Source organism: Rhagoletis zephyria, unplaced genomic scaffold, assembly GCF_001687245.7.
Source record: "Rhagoletis zephyria isolate East Lansing unplaced genomic scaffold, Rhagoletis_zephyria_1.1 Rzeph_scaffold_07891, whole genome shotgun sequence".
Taxonomy (NCBI): domain Eukaryota; kingdom Metazoa; phylum Arthropoda; class Insecta; order Diptera; family Tephritidae; genus Rhagoletis; species Rhagoletis zephyria.
In genome coordinates this window covers 5,199-24,423 of record NW_016164973.1, presented here as the reverse complement: position 1 = coordinate 24,423, position 19,225 = coordinate 5,199, and the positions used below count along the sequence as shown (strand labels likewise).

At 35.8% G+C, this 19,225-nt stretch overlaps 1 long non-coding RNA gene across 1 annotated transcript; it reads right to left on the bottom strand.

Moving 5' to 3' along the window:
• Window positions 1-1,114: 1,114 nt before the first annotated feature.
• On the bottom strand, window positions 1,115-16,438 carry LOC108374603 (uncharacterized). Its single transcript, XR_001849065.1, has 3 exons — window positions 16,310-16,438; window positions 15,690-15,877; window positions 1,115-1,226 (listed from the first exon to the last, which is right to left on the bottom strand). It is a non-coding gene; the product is annotated as an uncharacterized LOC108374603 (long non-coding RNA).
• Window positions 16,439-19,225: the final 2,787 nt, after the last annotated feature.

Here is a 19,225-nt window from a genome sequence, read left to right as displayed (position 1 = left end):
GTATTTTCTTAAATATGGTAGAAAAATATGACTATATTTTTATGCACAAAAATTCAAAACCCCAAGTAAATAGAGTGTGGTATTTCGACATAATTAAGCTGCAGTACCGTATCTTGACAAAAATGTATCAAAAATGTCAATGTAGTACCAATGTACTTTTGGCTTCCAAAATGTATCAAAAAAGTACAATTGTACCATCAATTTCATCACTGGTACATTTATTAATTGGAATTTACGAATTTATCAAAGGAAATTATTTAGGCATGATTCCATGAAAGTAATTATTTATCAAACGCTTGCTCAAAATTTTAAAGCTCACACAAAGTAAAATGGTTAAATATTAGTTCAGAAATATCTTCGATGTTTTTCAAAACATCGATGTTTTGACTTAACATCAGATTCATAAAAACAGCTATGTTTGAAGCCACGACCATCGCTGTTGCTCGATAATAAATAACTGATTGGCGCTTACACATATGTTATTGTTTGGCCGAGCTTCTCCTCCGATTTGTGCTGTGCGCCTTGATGTTGTCACACAAAGCGGAGAGACCTACAATTTTACGCCGACTCCGAACGGCGATTGTATTTTTATGAAAAGCTGTTTTTCAAGGCAGAAATACACTCGGAGGTTTGCCATTGCCTGCCGAGGGACGCCCGCTGTTAAGAAAAAACCTTTTTTCTATATTTTTTGCGATGTTGCTTTGACCAGGGATTGAACCCAGGCGTTGCGAAGTGGAAGCGCGCACTGCTTACCACTACACCACAGCGGCCGACATCGCTCGATACATCGATGTTTTTTTACATCCCTAATTCGCTTATGTCTGCCAAGTAAACCGCAAAAGGACCGAAAATTTCGGCAAAACTTTCCAAAATCTCCATTAAATAAAGTATCATTACAAAACAAAAAATGCCAGATTGTGCTTACTTAAATGTGAAGGTCGACACCAAAACGTTAAATTTCAAAATTTAAATAAAAAGGATACCTTTTTATACACACCCATTTTATGCTGGTTTCTATAAAAATTTTTAATGAGGGAACGAAAAAATGCTACTAACCTTCCGTTTATTCGCGTTGAAATAAAGTCAATCGCACCAAAACGTAACAATTCACATCCCGTATTCAAAAGAGGCACAACCCAAAAATCAGATCCGGAAATATACATAACTGCTTGTGAATCGCACAGATTCAAAGCAATAGATACAAAAACAGGTAAAACAACAGTTTTCTAGATAGAGAAAAAAATATTTGCATTAATTTGAGAAAAATCATAATCATTGATTTATACCAAAAAAAAATCTACCAATTTTTTTTTTTAGTTGTAGGTACCTATTTTGAAGACGTTGTGCGAATTATGGAAGCAGCTAGTACAACTGCCCCTCAATCCTTGAAACAAAAGGGTAAATTTCCAAAATTTTTTTTACTTGGCCTCTTTACGACTTGGTAGTCTTGTGGATGACTCGAAGCACCATGATTAATTCAGAGAAAGTGGAGGACTAAATGGAATGTATTTACACGATATATTTATTCAATTAAAAATGGTCGCCATCAGTTACCACCGAAGTTACCGAAGTTATCAGTTACCACCCGAAGGTTAATAGTTCTATGCCTTTTGCATTGGAAAACTGTGGAAAAATGTTTTCGGTACTAGTTGATTGCAGTTTGCAGTAAAAAGTCAACATTCTGTGAGAGGCGACGTGTAATAAAGCCATAGGAAATAACCAGGCAATGGCAAACCTCCGAGTGTATTTCTGCCATGAAAAATAGCTTCTCATAAAAATACAATCCCCGTTCGGAGCCGGCGTAAAACTGTAGGTCCCTCCGCTTTGTGTGACAACATCAAGGCGCACGCCACAAATCGGAGGAGAAGATCGGCCAAACATTAACATATGTGTAAGGGCCAATCTATTATTATTAAACTTATCTATTTTAAAGTATAGTTAAGTCGTTAATAGATAAGTTAACGGCCCTAGCACTTTTATAGTTTATATAAAAACGTAAGGAACATACAATACATATACACATATATATGTTCATAAATATATGTGTATATCAGAGTCTTTCCTAGTTTAAAAATTCATCTCTTACATAAATGAAAAAATTGAGAACAAATTAAGCATATGAGCAAATCCTAGCGTTGCGGGTTACGTTCGGACGTTCCTTTTAACTTTTTTGCCGACTAAAAGAGTATAGTTAAAACTTTTTTGTGGTGTAAGCAGCGTTGCCAGGTTGACGTTTTCAACGTCATTTGGACGTTTTTTGTGTAAAAATTTACGTTTTTTAACTTCCCAGTAATTTTTCTCTGTTACTAAATCTTGTAAGTAGAACTGGTTTTGAATTACTTTCTTAATAAATCTTTACAAGCTTTGTGTTTTGCCGCAGCTGCTTCAAAAGATATTTATTCTTTGGACACAGATGACTGAAATATGATGCAAACCAAGTGTACGCGTTTTTTTCTTCGGATTCTTGGACAAAGGCTGGTTGTGTAAACACTTGAGGCTACGAGACTAATTGTAATGTTTGCAATTGCTCATTAAAAGCCAAATCAGGAAGAGCTGATCTATTGCAACACGCACGCTCGCAAAAGCATCAAAAATGCTGTAGCAGTATAAAAAGTCAGAAAAAGTTGGCGACTTTTTAGGACTTCATTGAAAATGTAACGAACACAAAAAAGGCTGAAATATTGCTATGCTCCTTCTTAGCAGAACATAATTTAGTATTTTCGACAACCGACCCCCTAACCAAATGCCTACAAGAAAAAAAATTATTAAAAATCAACGCGATTATGTAGCTCCTTTAAACTTGCATATTATTGCTCTGAAATTTAGTGGGCTATCAAACTGCATACTCAAAAAAATTCTAAAAAATCTGAATAAAAAGTTGAAAATATAGCTGAAACTTTGCAGATTTTTTATAATTTTTGCACAAAGTTTTAAATGTGGATTTATATTTTGTTTGTTATAAAATGAGCTTGGCTTTTATGGAAAAAATAATAAACATTAAATAAACAAACGAAAAACAGCCAAAATCGATTAAAATGTTGACTTAATCAGCTGATCACAAGTGTATGTACAAAATCATTTTTATATTAGCGATCTCAAACCAGTTTACAATGAATTCTAAATGTGCTCTGTCGAAATGACATTTTACTATACCTTACGTACATATGTACCTTTGTATGCAATGAAAGTTTAATAAGAACAATTTTTTTGTACATTCATTTGAAAAAGGCGTTTTTGGGTAGGAAATGACGTTTTTTCAGACCAAGAGGGACGTTTTCTCATGCAGAAGTCCTGGCAACACTGGGTGTAAGTACGGTGACCATTCGTACCGTTTTTTGCGGGACAGTACCGATTTGGATAAAATTGTCCCGCTGAATATTTTTTAAAAGTTAGGACGTCTAAGCGTCTAACGTCTAAGCCTTTTCTTAAGTAAAAAACTTATAGACATATTTCGATGAATTGATAACCTTCTCCTCTTTCTGTAGTCGGTTAAAAACATAAGCTGTAGATAGAGTGGCAAAAACATAAATAGAGAAGGGACATTTTAGCGTTATTTAGACCTTTTTTTTTTGGCTATTCCTGTTTCGATTATTAAATTTTTAATATTTTTTTTATGAAAGTCGTTATCTAACAAAGATCATGTGAATCATAATTTCATAAGTTGTAAAAAAATAGCGAAATTCCACAAAGTTTCATCTAAAAGTGCAAATTTTAAGTAGCTAGGACTTGGTAAACTGTGTAGAAGGTGTTGCTCATTTTCTCCTTACAAAAAAAAAAAAGTGAACATACTTTATATGGAAGAAAATGCGCGAACCAAAAATTACCTTTGTTGGAAATAAAGCGAAACTCAGATTTTGATATTATTTCCCATTTAAAAGTGAAATAAATCTAATTTTGCGTTATTACCGTTTGTGTTATTTTTGTTCTTTTCCAGACTCCATTTTGATTTTGACTCTTTATTACTGCCAAACAACTTTATGTGCATACGTATTTAAAAGCTGTCAAAATTTTGCGTTGTCCCGCGAGCTAAGTAAAAATTATGGTGTTCGTATTCACAACTAGAAATTTCAAAATTTTTGTTTGATAAGTCAATCAAAAACAGCTGTAACATTTGCCGCAACAAATTTTTTCCCCAGTTTTGTTGCCATGTGTTATAGATCACAAGAAGAAGCTTTCTTTACTAGGCTCATAATTTTATTTTTAATTGTAAGCTTCAGTAATAGATATGTAAATAAATAAATAAAATTCGACAATAAAATGCTTTACTTAGACAGAATATTTAAATATAAAGTGAATTTTAAGGTAAAAAGTTACTTAAGAAAACGGGCCTACGTGTGTTTATATTTTCAATATCTTGTTTTTTTGTTTTTCGATGCCGTCCCTGTTAATTTGGAGCAGTTTTTAACATTACATTGACTATCGATAGTACTATCGATGGTAGCGTTTGACACTATCGATAGTATTTCGGGAAACTATCAACGAATAATGATAGTTTTTTCTGGAACATGGAAACTATCGATGGTGGCACTATCGATAGTTTTACAACTCTAATTAAAGCCGCGTCATTTCTGTGGCAATTGTTTTACGAAGCAAACGTTCCTTTCAAGTTTAAAAATATGGATTTGATTATTATAAATGTGTCCGAAGAAATTTGTGAAATTTTTTTGAAACATTTTTTGTTGTTTATTTTTGTTATGTTAAAAGTTATTTTTTTTTTTTTAAATATAGTTCATTTTTTAATAAATACCGTATAAAACCAAGTTTCAAACTTTATGCAATAGTTGTGTTTGTTTACAAATTATCCAGTAACTTGCCAGCAACTCTCCAGTAACTTTATTTCTAAGAAATCGCTCTCATAGAAAAAATTTACAAAAAAGTACACGAACGCTATTCCAGTAATAATTTGCAAGTTTCATGAACAGCTGATAAATTGGTTGTTTATTCGCAGCATATTCCTAATAAAACAATATATTTTATATTTAAATATGTTTATTTTGTGAATTTCCACAATAAAAACCCACAAACAGTTTCCTGATTAGTTTAAATTTCATCCAGCAACATGCGATCAGCTGTTTTTCGTACTGGCAAATTCTTACAAGTAAAAATTTATCCAGTAAAATCCAGTAAAAACTTGCAATTTCAACTGTCATTTTTCGCTTTCTCAATTTCCCCTACTTCGAAACTAAACTTTTACTGGATTTTACTGGAAATGAGTAAACAAACGTAACTATTATTTGAAAAATTTTAAAAAAAATTTTGCGGTTTCCTTCCATATACAAATAAATTAAGTTTATTCGTCTGTAAAAAATCAACGGTAATTTTTGGTCATTTGAAACTTTATTACAGTTACAAGAATTGAACGTGCTGAAATTCCCCGGCAGCGTTGATCCGGATCAACTCGAGAATTAAGTGTTTGGCCGAGCTTGCCGTCTGTTTAAGCTTAAAGAGTGAACTCTAGTAGGTATGTTTTATAAGTTAGCCAAAGAAAATAGTGAGAACAATTCATTTTTAGCAAAATTCAAGGTGATTAAGTCTTGGTACTTTCACTAACGCAATTTACACATTTAACAAGTATGGACCACTCAGAACCAGATATTATAAGCAGATCTTTGTTCCTTCAAATGTACTCTTTAAAAGCTTGTTTATGTACTTTTCCCTTTATTTCCCTTTTTCTTTAAATATTATGTTAAACGTAACTACAAAAAAAAAAAATATAAAAAAATATTTCCATTGCTGCCACAAATGTTGCCATTAATAATAATAGATTAGCGCTTACACATATGTTACTGTTTGGCCGAGCTTCTCCTCCGAGTTGAGGTGTGCGCCTTGATGTTGTTACACAAACGGGAGGGACCGACTGTTTTACGCCGACTCCGAACGACGATGGTTTATGAGCAACTGTTTTTCATGGCAGAAATACGCTCGGAAGTTTTGCCATTGCCTGCCGAGGGGCGACCGCTGCTAAGAAAAAACCTTTTTTCCAATTTTTTGCGCGATGTTGCTTTGACCATGGCTTCAAGAGGAAGTGCTTACCAATACACCACACGGCCGCCAGACCGTTGCCATTAGACCGATTATTTTCGAGAAAACTTTATTTTCGATTAAAGCTCAAATCTAGTTAATTTTGTTTCAGATTTTTAAGTCCGTAGCAAATTTGCACGAAGCATATAGGAGACCAAGGTTACCTAAGGGTCATAAATTTATAATTTCTTTTCTAAATCTAGAATAAAGTCCGCCTATTAAAAATTTTGAAAGCAGAAATTGAAAATTGGACTCTTAGCCGAAAAAGTGCTCTTAGTTATCAGCAGGCATGGGCAGAGAACGAGGATACGCTCAAAGAGCGTAAACATCGCGTGTACGTACACAAGCAGTATTGCCACTTTAAAAATTATTACCAAAATTGGTAGAAAAAATTTGGGTTGGTAAAAAGTTAAATTTTTTCTCATTTTGGTAGATTTTTGTTAAATTATTTTGTTTGAAAAACAAATAAAAGTTTAGTTCCCGTTTTGTTTGTCTTAAAGCATAAACAGACGGCAGCGTTGATCCGGATCAACTCGGGAATTAACTGCAGTTGATCCGGATTTAGTCCGAGTTAATCCGGATCAACGCTGCCGACTGTTTAAGCTTTAAGTTAGCTTTATGTTTTCCGAAAGTGTTGTCTATGTTATTGCATTAATTTTCAAATGGTTTAATGCAAACTTTTTATATACATACATCTTCTTCTTATTTGGCGCTGTAACCGCCTAAGCGATTTTGTCCGAGTTCAACAAAGCACGCCAGTCGTTTCTTTTCTGCCAAGTGAAGCCAAGTCCATCTCCACCTGGTGTTTGAATCGCAGTGGGGGCCTCCCTCTTCCTCTGCTACCACCAACCCCGAGTTGAATACTTTCAGAGCTGCAGCGTCGGTGTCCATTCGAACGACATGGCCAAGCCAGCGGAGCAGCTCTATTTTAGCATACATACATATCGATAAAAGGTGAACAAATCGTTCTCCATTCACAACTCATTTTACTGGAATCCTGAGCAGCTTTTCATTCCCTAAATATTTTAAATGATTATTTAAATAAATACACACCATGATTGTTCACAAAAAAAAATTAAAAAATCAACGCCAGTTTTTATAAATGGCAATAATTAAATGAAAAAAAAAAACACAAAAGTCCGGCGACGATAAAACTGAATACCCAAAATTGTTGTAAAAATTCAGAGTAAAAAGTTCGAAATTTGGACGATTTTTTTTAATTTTTATAAATGTTGGATAAAGCTTGAATCTTTGATTTGTATGGGTTTGGTTAAAAATACAATATTCTTATGGGAAAAAAGAAAAAAATTTTACTTGAAGAACATTGCAAATATTAGAAAAATACCAATGAGACAATGTATTTTTCTACAATAACTCCAGTTGAAGTTTTTTCAAATGATGATGATTTTCTGAGTACAAGTGTACATTGTGGATTCCATATTCTGTCATAATAAAAAATTGTCGTAACGTTCGCCCTGTGGCAAATTGGGTAACGATGAGAACGCGACAGCATGCAAAATGATTTAGGCACACTAACACATTCTCACCTTTAGCTAACGCTTGTTTGTGGTAGTGCCCACCTCTGGGTATCAGCCATAGTGCATTGAAGATATGAATAAAATGAAAAACTAAAACCTCCCTATTATAATTGTCATTCGTACTGTCATCAGCTATGTAACTTGAGAATAGAAATCGCTGCATCTTTTAGGAGCATCAATATTACATAGTTACATCCCGAGCTAATAAAAGGATGGTAAAAAAAAGAACGAATGGCGAAACACTAATGATTGCATACACTCCAAAGCGAGAATTTCTCACAAGGCGTTTCTTTTTGCTGAAAGGAGCACTAGGGGTATGCCAGGTATTGAGCTTTAGGTTAAAGTTGCCTTACCTAATATTGACAAAATATCAGGGGTATATGTTTCTTTTGGACCGCCCTAATGTGCATACGAGTATTTATTTATGTATATATGTATATAATATCTTAAGAGTCAAAATACATTTGTCGTGTATGAATTTTAATAGAGGTATCCCTGAAAAGGTTAAACAGGTATTTTAATAATAATATCGCACCCTCAAGTTAGCCCACATAACAGGACACACCTGCCGCCTTGACCGCCCGCTTGAAAACCTGAAATGACGTTGACGGAAACGCGAACGGCACTCAAACTTAATTTTAGCACATAAACCACTCCAACTACTATTTCTGTGGTCATAAGCAATAATCGCCTAAGTCGAAAAAGCTGAATTCGAGAAAAAACACTTTAAAGATTTGGATTGTAATGTTAACCTTATGGGGAAACCAAAATATTTGCATCTATAACTTTTTAAAAGCGTAACTAACGAGATGGGAGTTTCCAATACACAAGCGATAGTATATATACCTAAACTCTTTCTTAAGTCGACTTAGGCGGTTATTGCTTATGACCACAAATTTGTTTTATTTCCAACCGCTCCTATGCCAAGTAGATATGGGGTATTCCATCCTCAGGGAGGGACATTTGCACAGCAAATTTCTTTTTAAATTTAAGTATAAAGGACTCAGTATTATTATATAGCAAAGAACCAGGAATATTAAAAGAACAAAAATGACAGAAAATAATTATTGCTTTATTATAAAAAAAAAAATCACGCGCGGGGCAACTGTTGTGAACGGCTGAACACGACAGATTTTCTTCGTGAAACTGGTGAGCTTCTGGTGTACTCCATATCAAAGGGCTTAGTAATGATAAATATTGTACTGTACTTTATCTTATCTAGCGAAACGTTGGTGTCCTTGTCGCGGGGCTAGATCTTAAGTGGTGACATGGCAGCCCTTAGGGGTTTCCATGTCGGCATGAACTAACAGGGATGCTCCGCATGGGAACCTGTGTAGGACATGTGCTTACGCAGTTTCCGATGTGGAGATTACCGTACCAACGAACTCAGGGGGGTTTCGCGTGTGCGAGGCTACGGGTGTCACAATCCCGGGTACCCCAGTCAAAGGCTACCAGTCCTGAGTCGGTGGAGGCTCAACTGGAAGAAGTCTACGGCTTTCGAGAGTCATACCAAAGACTTTAAAAATGGTGCCACGGGGAACAGATGCCCCCGGAGTGTGTTCATCGGCGAGACGAGCAAAACTGGCGACACAAGCAAGGCTTGCAAGACTGGCAAGGCAAGCACTGGCATGGCATACACGAATAGAAAAGGGTGAAAATAAGCTGGATGAAAGTTGAAATCGAAGGAAATGTTGAAACTTTTGTAAACTGATGGAAAATGTTGAAAAAGTTGTGCACAAGTTGAGCAATTCGATCCGTTGCGAAAGCTGAGCGGGTGGTGTCACCTCTCCTGGAGAATGTGGAGGATGCCCACGAGCGAGGTGAGTAGGACGTGTGAGATGAGCAAGACGGAGCAAGACGGTAAATGTGTGTCGAGCAACTCGATCGGCTGAAAGTTGAGCGAGTGGTGTCACCTCTCCTGGAGAATGTGGAGGGAGCCCACGAGCGAGGCGAGTAGACTTGTGAGACGAGCGAGACGGAGTATGAATGTGGAGTGTAGTAGTCGTGTAAGTCGTTCTAGTGTGGGCTGAGTTAGTTAAGTGGGTCAGGGTGAGTTGAGCCAGCCGAGCAAATCTCGCCGGCGAGCATTACTCCGGTCTGTTCATGGGTACGGCCCCTTTGGGGAGTATCGTGGTGGCTGTGGTTTAATACCTAAATGCGGGTAGAACCAGCAATGGTTCAATGTGGAGTTGCATTGCAACCGGATGTCGTGATCCAGAGAACGTCAGAGGTTTAGGTAGGCCTCGGCCTTACCAAGGTGGTAAGTGTGTCCACCACATACTGCCAATTGGTACTGAAGTGCTTGCAGTTCAGAGCAGTGATTAATGCAAAAATTAATCCGTTGTGCCAAATGCGGGAACCGTGATTAAAGCCTTTTGGCAGGTAATCACTAAAAGCCTACATGTATCTGTACTTTATCTTAGTACAGTCATGTGAAGACTCACGACATACTGTAGCGCTCAAGATCTCTTTTTGGGGACCGTATTTACGCAAAATGATATTATTTTAATGTAACTCTTTTAAAAATGGTTTGATTGACAAGATTATGTTGCACCGAATGTGGAAAACATACGGAGCATTAAAGAAAACAGGAAACATTTTTCAACCCGTATAAATTTAATAACTTACCCGGACAGCTCACAAAAAAAGGGGGCTGTCTCGTATAATCCTGTCCCGTAGCTATCCTGTGGTTGAGACCTTTGAAGTACAGCTAGAGCGGCCGCTTGTGGCGACACGTACAAAAGCGATAACTCCACTTTTGGAATTTTTTAGTTTCGTTGAATGAACTAATTTATTTGAAGTAAATTCGAAGTTTTACTGTTTTTGTATAACATCCCAGAGCAATCTATAAACTGTGAAGTACCAAATTCCCTGAATTTTAATGTAAATAGTTAACGAAGGTAAAAGTGGTAACTTTCTAAAAGGTCAAATGGAGTTAACATTTATTTACCAGATATGGCATATACATATGTGTTTACGTTAAAGAATTTGGAAATACCCGCTGAACAGCTCATTATGCGACAACTTATAAATCATACCCGCAAAAGCAACCGGCACAACACTTCGGGTAAAAGCAAGAAAACAATAGGGGTATTCACAGTTTGTTCCAAAATGCGTTAGAAAATGTGGACGTCAACATTTTGTAACTTTTTTAGCACCAAACTATGACCAACGTTTTCCAGTAGTCATCGCATGCAAATCGTCGCAAAACTTTACTGGTGTTACCAGACCTTTCTTCTGTTCGTAAATTCGAGAATTTAGTTTACAATTCATATTCATAAAATTGTATATTTTAAACTTAGCTGTAAATGTTTTACCTTGATTTGCCTGTTTTTATCAGCCATTTCGCCCAAATAAAGTTCAAATACGGAAAATGTGCCCACTAAATTTAAATTATCTGATTGGTGTTGCCACAATACAGCTCTGCTGCGAGGTTACAAAATGTAGACGCTAAAAAACATACCTTCAAGCACGCCCGGACGCAAGGGGGAAAGGGGTCGTTTTACCATCATTTCGTTTAAGACAATAATTGTAAAAAAATATTTTAAAATCTCAAATATTTAAGATCTCTTTTCAGAGATAGTAGTCGAGAGATCTAGCTTTAATTTAAGCCAGGAAGGTAAGTTATATCACCTATATTTATATTTTTATTGAGCTTTGTACCACGATTGTTTATTAGGAAAACTTGAAAAAGCAACAAAGTCTAAGCGGTAGAAGTTATAGCTGCTATTTCGGAGATCACTACATCTCTTCATCAGACTTCTTTTTTCTAGACTTCAGCAGGGATTAAACCTGCGTAATCGATGTTCAAAGTCAGAAGCGTTAACCACTGAGCTATGTACATCCCGTAAACTCTTGTTGCTAATTCATTTTCCTTATTCAACCAACTACTATCAAGTGCAGGAGGTTCAATCCCTGCTGAAGTCTAGAAAAAAGAAGTCTGATGAAGAGATGTGGTGATCTCCGAAATAGATGCTATAACTTCTAGCGCTTAGACTTTGTTGCTTTTTCAATTTTTCCTAATAAACAATCGTGGTACAAAGCTCAATAAAAATATAAAAATTAAATTTTAATAAGCCACAATAACATTGACAAATATATCACCTATTGTTTCTTTGCTAGAGCTTCTAAAATATTGCCAAAACCGCGATTTTTTGACTTCGGTTTTTTTCAAAATCTGCATCTGATGGAAACTTTATGCTAACGGATTCGAAATCAGGGCTCGAATCGTCATATACGGGGGTTAAAACAACATCAAGTAGCATTAAAATAGTATATTAAATCTCCCACTGAATTATAGGCAATTTTGACCACTTTGTGAAAAATTTGATGAAATTGCTGAACTTTAGGGCTTTTCGAGGCCGGTCTTTACGTTGTTCGATTTAAAACAAATTTCGCAGGGTACCTTTTTATGAACAAAGGAAAATTTTTAGGGGCTTAAAAAATTTTCTCCATACAGCTAAGGCGCAGTCTAATGTGCAAGCATGGGCAGAGAACGAGCACACAATGGCCTAGCTTTTCTCAATATTCATCGTAATGTTGACTCAGTATTAAAAGAATTTGTATCTATACCTCGATGAATTGCATGTGACTTTTCTTTGAGTTTTGCTAAATTATATCCACAATTAAATACAACATGTTGAATACTTTAAATGTAACAATGATATTCTCGGTTGTTACGAATGACTTTACATAAAACCCCCAACAACAACTCCACAGATATTGTCCCAAATGTTGACGTCAACATTTTAAAACCCATTTTGGAACGAACCGTGAACACCCCAAAAGTACGGTAAAAAAAAATCAGGGAAATTGCGTTTACTGCGCCACAGTGAGTGGACCGCTCAGCTGTTGCAGGTTTGATGCCCCAGCTTGGTTATTTGGCAGCCAGTTTGGTGAACTTACTCCCCCGTACACAAGCCATGTTGCACAACGTGAGATTGTGAATGGATGCACGACATCGCTTTTAAATAAAAATATATATGTACATATGTATGTCTGTATGTACATATGTACTTACAAATGCACACAAGTCTGTGTGTTTATGGGCGATTTGATGGATGTTTCGAGTCATATGGTATTTGTTAACTTTGGTTAATGTAATCACAAAGCTGCAGTTATTCAATAACATACTACATACATATGTACATATGTATGTATGTAAGGCAAGGCATTTTGCCATATGCATCTATGTTATTGGTTTAGTGGAACACGATTTCATTAATGTGGCTGCCTTCGCAGTAGCGCATCCTTTTAACCCAGTTATCTTGTTTACCTTGGTGAAGGTTTCCGCCGCTATTTCGCGGATAACTTGCTCTATATTCATCTTATGCGCCTGAATTGATAATGGATTGATCGCATAACACGGTACTTCACGGCACCATGCAAAAAAGTATAACCGCATCTCCGAGGTGGCCAATTGAAATCGCCTAGACGGCTGATAACACGATTACCGAAATTGACGCGCATTAGATCGTTTGTGGCATGGACTGTGTGACATGGCTCGACATTCTACTGAAACCCAAGAGTCTTTTGTAGGCCTACACGCCCCTAGAAATGGGCGTTGCAGGTTCCGGACTAACGATAACAAGACGTCAGTTTTATTGTGAATTTCAGTGTAATATCGCTTCCATGGGTTGATTCAAAAAAAGTAAAATTGTCACCTTCGTTAAATTGATCCCTTCGTTAACAAAAATTGTTAAGTTTTTATAAAATAGAAGAATATTCTGGAAATAGGCCTGACAGTTTCCGGACCAAAGTTAAAAAGTGTACACTGAAATTCATAAAAAATAAAGAACACTTTAACTGCTTTATAAATCGAAAATTTTTATGAAAACGTCACTATATATAAAGCTCTTTAAACCTATTTGTTTATGAATAAGACCATTAGATTTTAGGGGTCTGCGAGCGTTTCAAAAGTGCCCGAAAACCAAAATTTTTTGTATATAGACTTTTTATTTTACTCCATATTACCCGCAGTGTTTGTTATCTTTGCCTAGACCGTGCAGCACGGGTTTTGACCTAACATCCCACTATATCATAAAGAAAGTCATGATTTAATTTAATATCTCCCTGAAATTGTGAAATGTCAAAACAAGTACGCGAACGCTAAATTGATTTTTGCTGATTGTTTATATACAAAAGCATAAAACCGAATATATGAAAATCGTTACCTTATTATAGAAAGGTCCGATCTAAAATGTTTATGTCTTTACAGAGTATTTACAAAACTTAATAAAAACTAAAGTTCTTAAGTTTGGATTTGTTGAAACTCCTGTGTTTTAATTAACACTCAGCTTAATTTATGGATGTACTAGTTGTTTTAAAATTCTATTAGGACTCAAGTGACCTTTGTTCAAAGCTGAATTTCGAAAGTAAATAAGTTAGGGCATTTCTAAATTAAGTCAACGGTAGGTAAATAAATAGTCTGTCTAAAGCTAAGCAAACGTAAAAAATAAGTATTTTCTTCCCAAAAATTTGGAATTAAAATAATTTAGTTTAAACTTAAAATCAGCAACATAAATTTCATTACTTTCATAAATTGTAGACTTTGAGCAGCTGCTTTTTCTGCTGACAAATTTTCAGACAAGAATTTGTATATTCTTTAACAAGTAAGCTGTCTCTTTTTTCTCTCAATTACCAAATCTTGATTATTTGAAATTATTGTCAATAATTATCGGGCTAACAAACAGACTAATAATAAAGGCACATACATACATATGTACACACAAACATATATGTATGTATACATAAATCCTAACCCTACAAGACATTGCTGAGCACTTTAGGCAAAAATTCTCACACATTTACACTTTTGTTTTTGTAGTACGGCATAAATGAGTAGTTTGACTATTAGTACTGAGGACTTTCTGATGACAACATTGAGGGGAAAGTACTCAATTTTTTCCCATGGCCTGAACGAAAATGAGGACTTTGATAAGCACTTTTGTGATTAGGGATAATGATAATATGAGTACTCATATGATACTCAGCTGTCTTGTAGGGTATGTTTACAGTTTTGCTCAAGCGCATAAACATTTTGCAAATGGAAATTGAACCAACACATATAGCCTTGGTCAATGCCGGTCTACAAAGAAACCTCTACATTAATTTGTTAATGTGCAAATCAACTAGTACGTTAATAGGGGTATTCATCTAAACACGTAAATGCCTCGCAGCCACGCAAACCTAGTAAACTTATTTAATTTTGTATGGAAAACCGGTTTATTTACGAGATTTGCACAATAACGACACATATAAGCGTTTAGATTAATATTCATAATATGCGCGCGGAATTGCTCTAAGTGCTGGTTTTCAATATGTCATAGCTTAACGACAAATTTTGTTGACATATTTTAACACAACTTGCACTCCTTCTCCTTGTAACCGCCTAAGCGGTTTTGGTCGAGTTCAACAAAGCCGCCAGTCATTTTTTTCTGTGCCAATTGACGCCAATTGGAAATGCCAAGTGAAGCCAAGTCCTTCTCCACCTGGTCTTTCCATATGAGTGGGGGCCACCCGCTTCCTCTGCTACCACCAGCGGGTTCCGAGTTGTATATACCTCTACCGATGAAATTATTTGCCAAAAATGGACAGATATCGGATTTAGCAACGCATGTGTACGCCTGAAGACATTTCTGATCAAAACCAATCGATATACCGATTTTTGGTCCCTTTTGACAAAGGGTTTTCACTTATTTGACGGCAGAGGTCATTGAGTTTAACTTAGTGAAAACAAGCCTTAAGCAGGGATCACACGATTTGTACATTTTGGCAATCACAGAGTGGTGTTGTTTAGAAATTTGAGTTCACATTAATACAAGAATTTCCAAACAACACCACTCTGTAACTGCCAAAATGTACAAATCATGTGATCTCTGCTTAAAGGCATATCTGTATAAGTATACCACTTAATGCACCGAAGGTATCTTACTAAGTAACACAGAGACATATATAGGTATGTACATCCCCTTAGATTATTTTTACAATTTCATTATTGATGTTATGCAAATAGGTATGCATGCAAGTGTGTAGATCTGTTCTTAACACCTGAAAACATTCGCTGCGCTTATTAAAGTATATAACTTTAATTGCTAACCACATAATACCAATCATTAATCGCCGACTCACCTTCTAGTGCTGATGCTTTGCTTCGCTACCTAACAAATAACCTCAGCACCTCTGCTCCTCAATTCACAAATGGCTTGTATTCTTTTGCAGCGCCGGTGGTATTGCTGTCTTGAAGTACGCCAGTAACAAAGTTAAAGGAAAAATTAAACACACGCGGTAAGTGCGGAACTGGTTGAAACCGCTTCAAACTGAAAATCACAATTATTTTTCGATACAGTATGTATAAATAAATGCATGTATGTACATATGTATGAACGAACAAAAGTATAATACAAATGAGGTATGGACAAGCACAAAATATGTCGAGTTTGGTTTCGAGTAATTTTTTTAATTTTTTGCTTTTATGTATTTTCTTCTTTTTAAATAAATTATATTCTTTTTCATTTTCTTATTGATGTCAATGATTAAGTGTAAAGTGGACCAAGAAAAACACTTTAACGATTTACTGCTATTTATAGTTATTTATGGTTTTACTTCAAATATTAAAATTTTTTGCTAATTTTATTTAATATGTAATTTAACTTAATTGGTTTAAGTAGTGACGTGCCATAGATATTACTTTATAACAAATATGTATATGCATATGCACATATATACTTATTTTTACAGTTATTAATTACTTTTATTACAATTCGCGTGTACTAATTTTTCATCATCACCTAACACTTTAACATTATACCGTTAACTGTGTACTACTAGATCCGGCTGCGAAACTCAACTGAGCGCAGTTTTTACTCAACCACCATTCTTATAGCCAACAAGGCGCCTCCATTCAGTTGAGGGTTCGATCAAGTCAATAGTAAGCGTGAAGCTCAGCCGGAGGGAATCAGGGCCGTCTTTACGCTCGTTAATGAAGGAAGCAAAGCAATCGAATAATGCTGTCGATAAGGCAGTTTTCAATTTCCGTCTGAAAGCTTTCCGTCGGAAACTTTTCTGTAAAGCTTGTGAAATGCGGTTTGAGGTAAACTGTGGTAGCAAACTGTACCAGGTGGACAATTAGTCCGTTCGAATACATCTCCAGTAAAAATATCCAGCATAAACTTGCAAGAGAGTAATGAACGATTGATTATCTCTCAATTTTGAAAATATCCAAAAAAGTACGCGAACGCAAAATTAGCAAAACCTTGCAAGTGGTTAGCACAGCTGATCGAATTTTTGTTCACATACAAAAGCATAAAACAGAACAGATGAAAAGATTATAAAATTAAAGTTTGCTTAAAGCGATTTGCTAAGCAAACGTAAGTAAATAACTGGGCTATTATTGCGGCAAATACGTCCCACATATCGCGCTGCGCCCGCAGCGTGGCCCTGTAGGCGGCATCTTTTTTCTCTGCAGCTTCCTGACACTCCTCAACGTACCAGTTGTTTTTCAGGCTCGGCGGCGGTACTTAATGAGCGGGAGATGTGGTTTCAATGCTCGCATATGTCGGTTTGTTGCAGACTGCTCTCTGAGAGCAGGTGTAGAGCGAGTAGCGAATGCATTGGCTGTCTGTGTGAGTGCAGCTTTTCGACGTAAACTTTCCTTGCATATTTGGGCGCACATTTTTTGCTGCACAGAGGCGGGTGTGTATTTTGGCTGCAACAAGATAGTGATCCGAGTCGATGTTTGGGCTTCGGAGTGTTCGTACGTCTAAAACACTGGAAGCATGCCTTCCGTCTATTCAACATGATCGATTTGGCTTCTCGTTTTTCGATCCAAATCTTGTTTATGCTTGAACCAAGTACTGCATACTGTCATGTTTGGGCCCCGGGGAAGTCGATCAGCCTCAGTCTGTTGTCGAACATTTCGTCGTGGAGGCTGAATTTTCCGACGGTGGTTCCAAAGATCCCTTCTTTGCCCACCGTGGCATTGAAATCGCCAAGCACGATTTTGATATTAATTTGTACGACGGATAATTTTGTGGAACCCCTTAACCCAAAAAAGTCTCCTATTTACAAGGGCTTTCCAGGACCAAATTATTCCACAAGACTGTTCTTAGAAAAATTTTCCAAAGCGTATCCAAACAATAAACTGTAGCACCCCCTGCCCCTACCTGGCTACGCCCATGAAAATCGGCATGCATTATCGTCTTGAAAAATGGGCGCAAATAAGTTTTTATGAAATTTTTTTGTACACTGCTCGTTTATGCCAAAATTTTATAATTTGAAAGAAGAGTAATGAAGAGTTTCTTACTATGAGATCCACCTCCTTCCAAAAATTTGTTGGCTCCACGTACCAAATTTTATGATTTTTGGGGAAAATTAACAGACACATTTATTTTATTTCTAAAGAAGTTTCTATTTCTTCCTTTTAAAAATGAGAAAACGAAAAGATTTGCAATACCTGTACACTAAATTATATACATGATATGTATTTGCACTGAAACTTTCATTGCCAACTACATTTTATACAACAAAAGCTGTGCTAAGGCAATCAGGACTTTTCCCATCGAAAACGGACCCCAACCAGAGACACGTTCACTTTTGGCTGAATCTGATTAATATATTAGTGAGTAATTAATATCTACACCCTCTTGCACTTTCATTTTATATGGCATATTATTTATTTTATGTACATATCAGAGACTTCCCCTAAAGCTCTAAAATAAAAATTTAATAAATTTCACAGGAATAATAACTGAACTCGCGAATCCTCGCTGCTGGAACTATTTTATACATGACACGCATATTTAATGTTACTTGACCTTATTATAAATTAGCTCGCTTCCTAGATCCTTTTTAAATATCACTTTTAAAGTAAGCACTCGGAAAATTTTGTACTCACAAAATTATGTAGAACATCAAGTGAAACTGTCTTATAAATTTCAATATATACTTACGTAAAAATTTAAAACAATGCGTGACCACAGATATATTAAAAAATTGGTCACCAATCAGATTGGCTTATTATATATCCGCTCAAGTAGAAACATTAATTTAAATAACTTGCGACAAAATCAAATCTGTTTTACAAATGTATTTTTTTTTTTATTGTATCTACTTCCCCTGACTGCAGGTATGCATTTTTATCAAAAATTCTTTTTGGTTTGGGTTACTTGGACATTTTTGCCATGAATCTGTGTAATTGCTTTTTTAGAATTCGCTAATCCGTTTTTACTAATCTTGGCTCTGTAGTCCCATTTTGCGGCGCACAGTGGCTTCTACCATGTTTTACGCGAAAAAGGCATATTTTAAAACTGTGATAAATTAACCGGAATAAAACTATTCTTATTCAGAAATGTCCAACGAGCTCAAAACTGATTAGTACACTCAGAAAAAAGCATTTCCTTAAACCTTTTGAGTTTTGTCAGTGCTGTTAAGACAAAGTTATTTGCTTTCCTGGAAAATGTCGGCTGTGGCGTCGGGTTAAGGCTACTGCTTCTGGTTCTGAGATGGCAGGTTCGAGTCCGGTGGTTAGGGTAAGGTGGGTCAATTATTTCAATTTAAATATAAATTACAAATTGTAAAATTAATTTCATATATGGAAACCTAAATACTCAAATACCTTAAAAAAATAAATAAGATAAATTTTTTTAAATACAATTTAAAAAAGTACA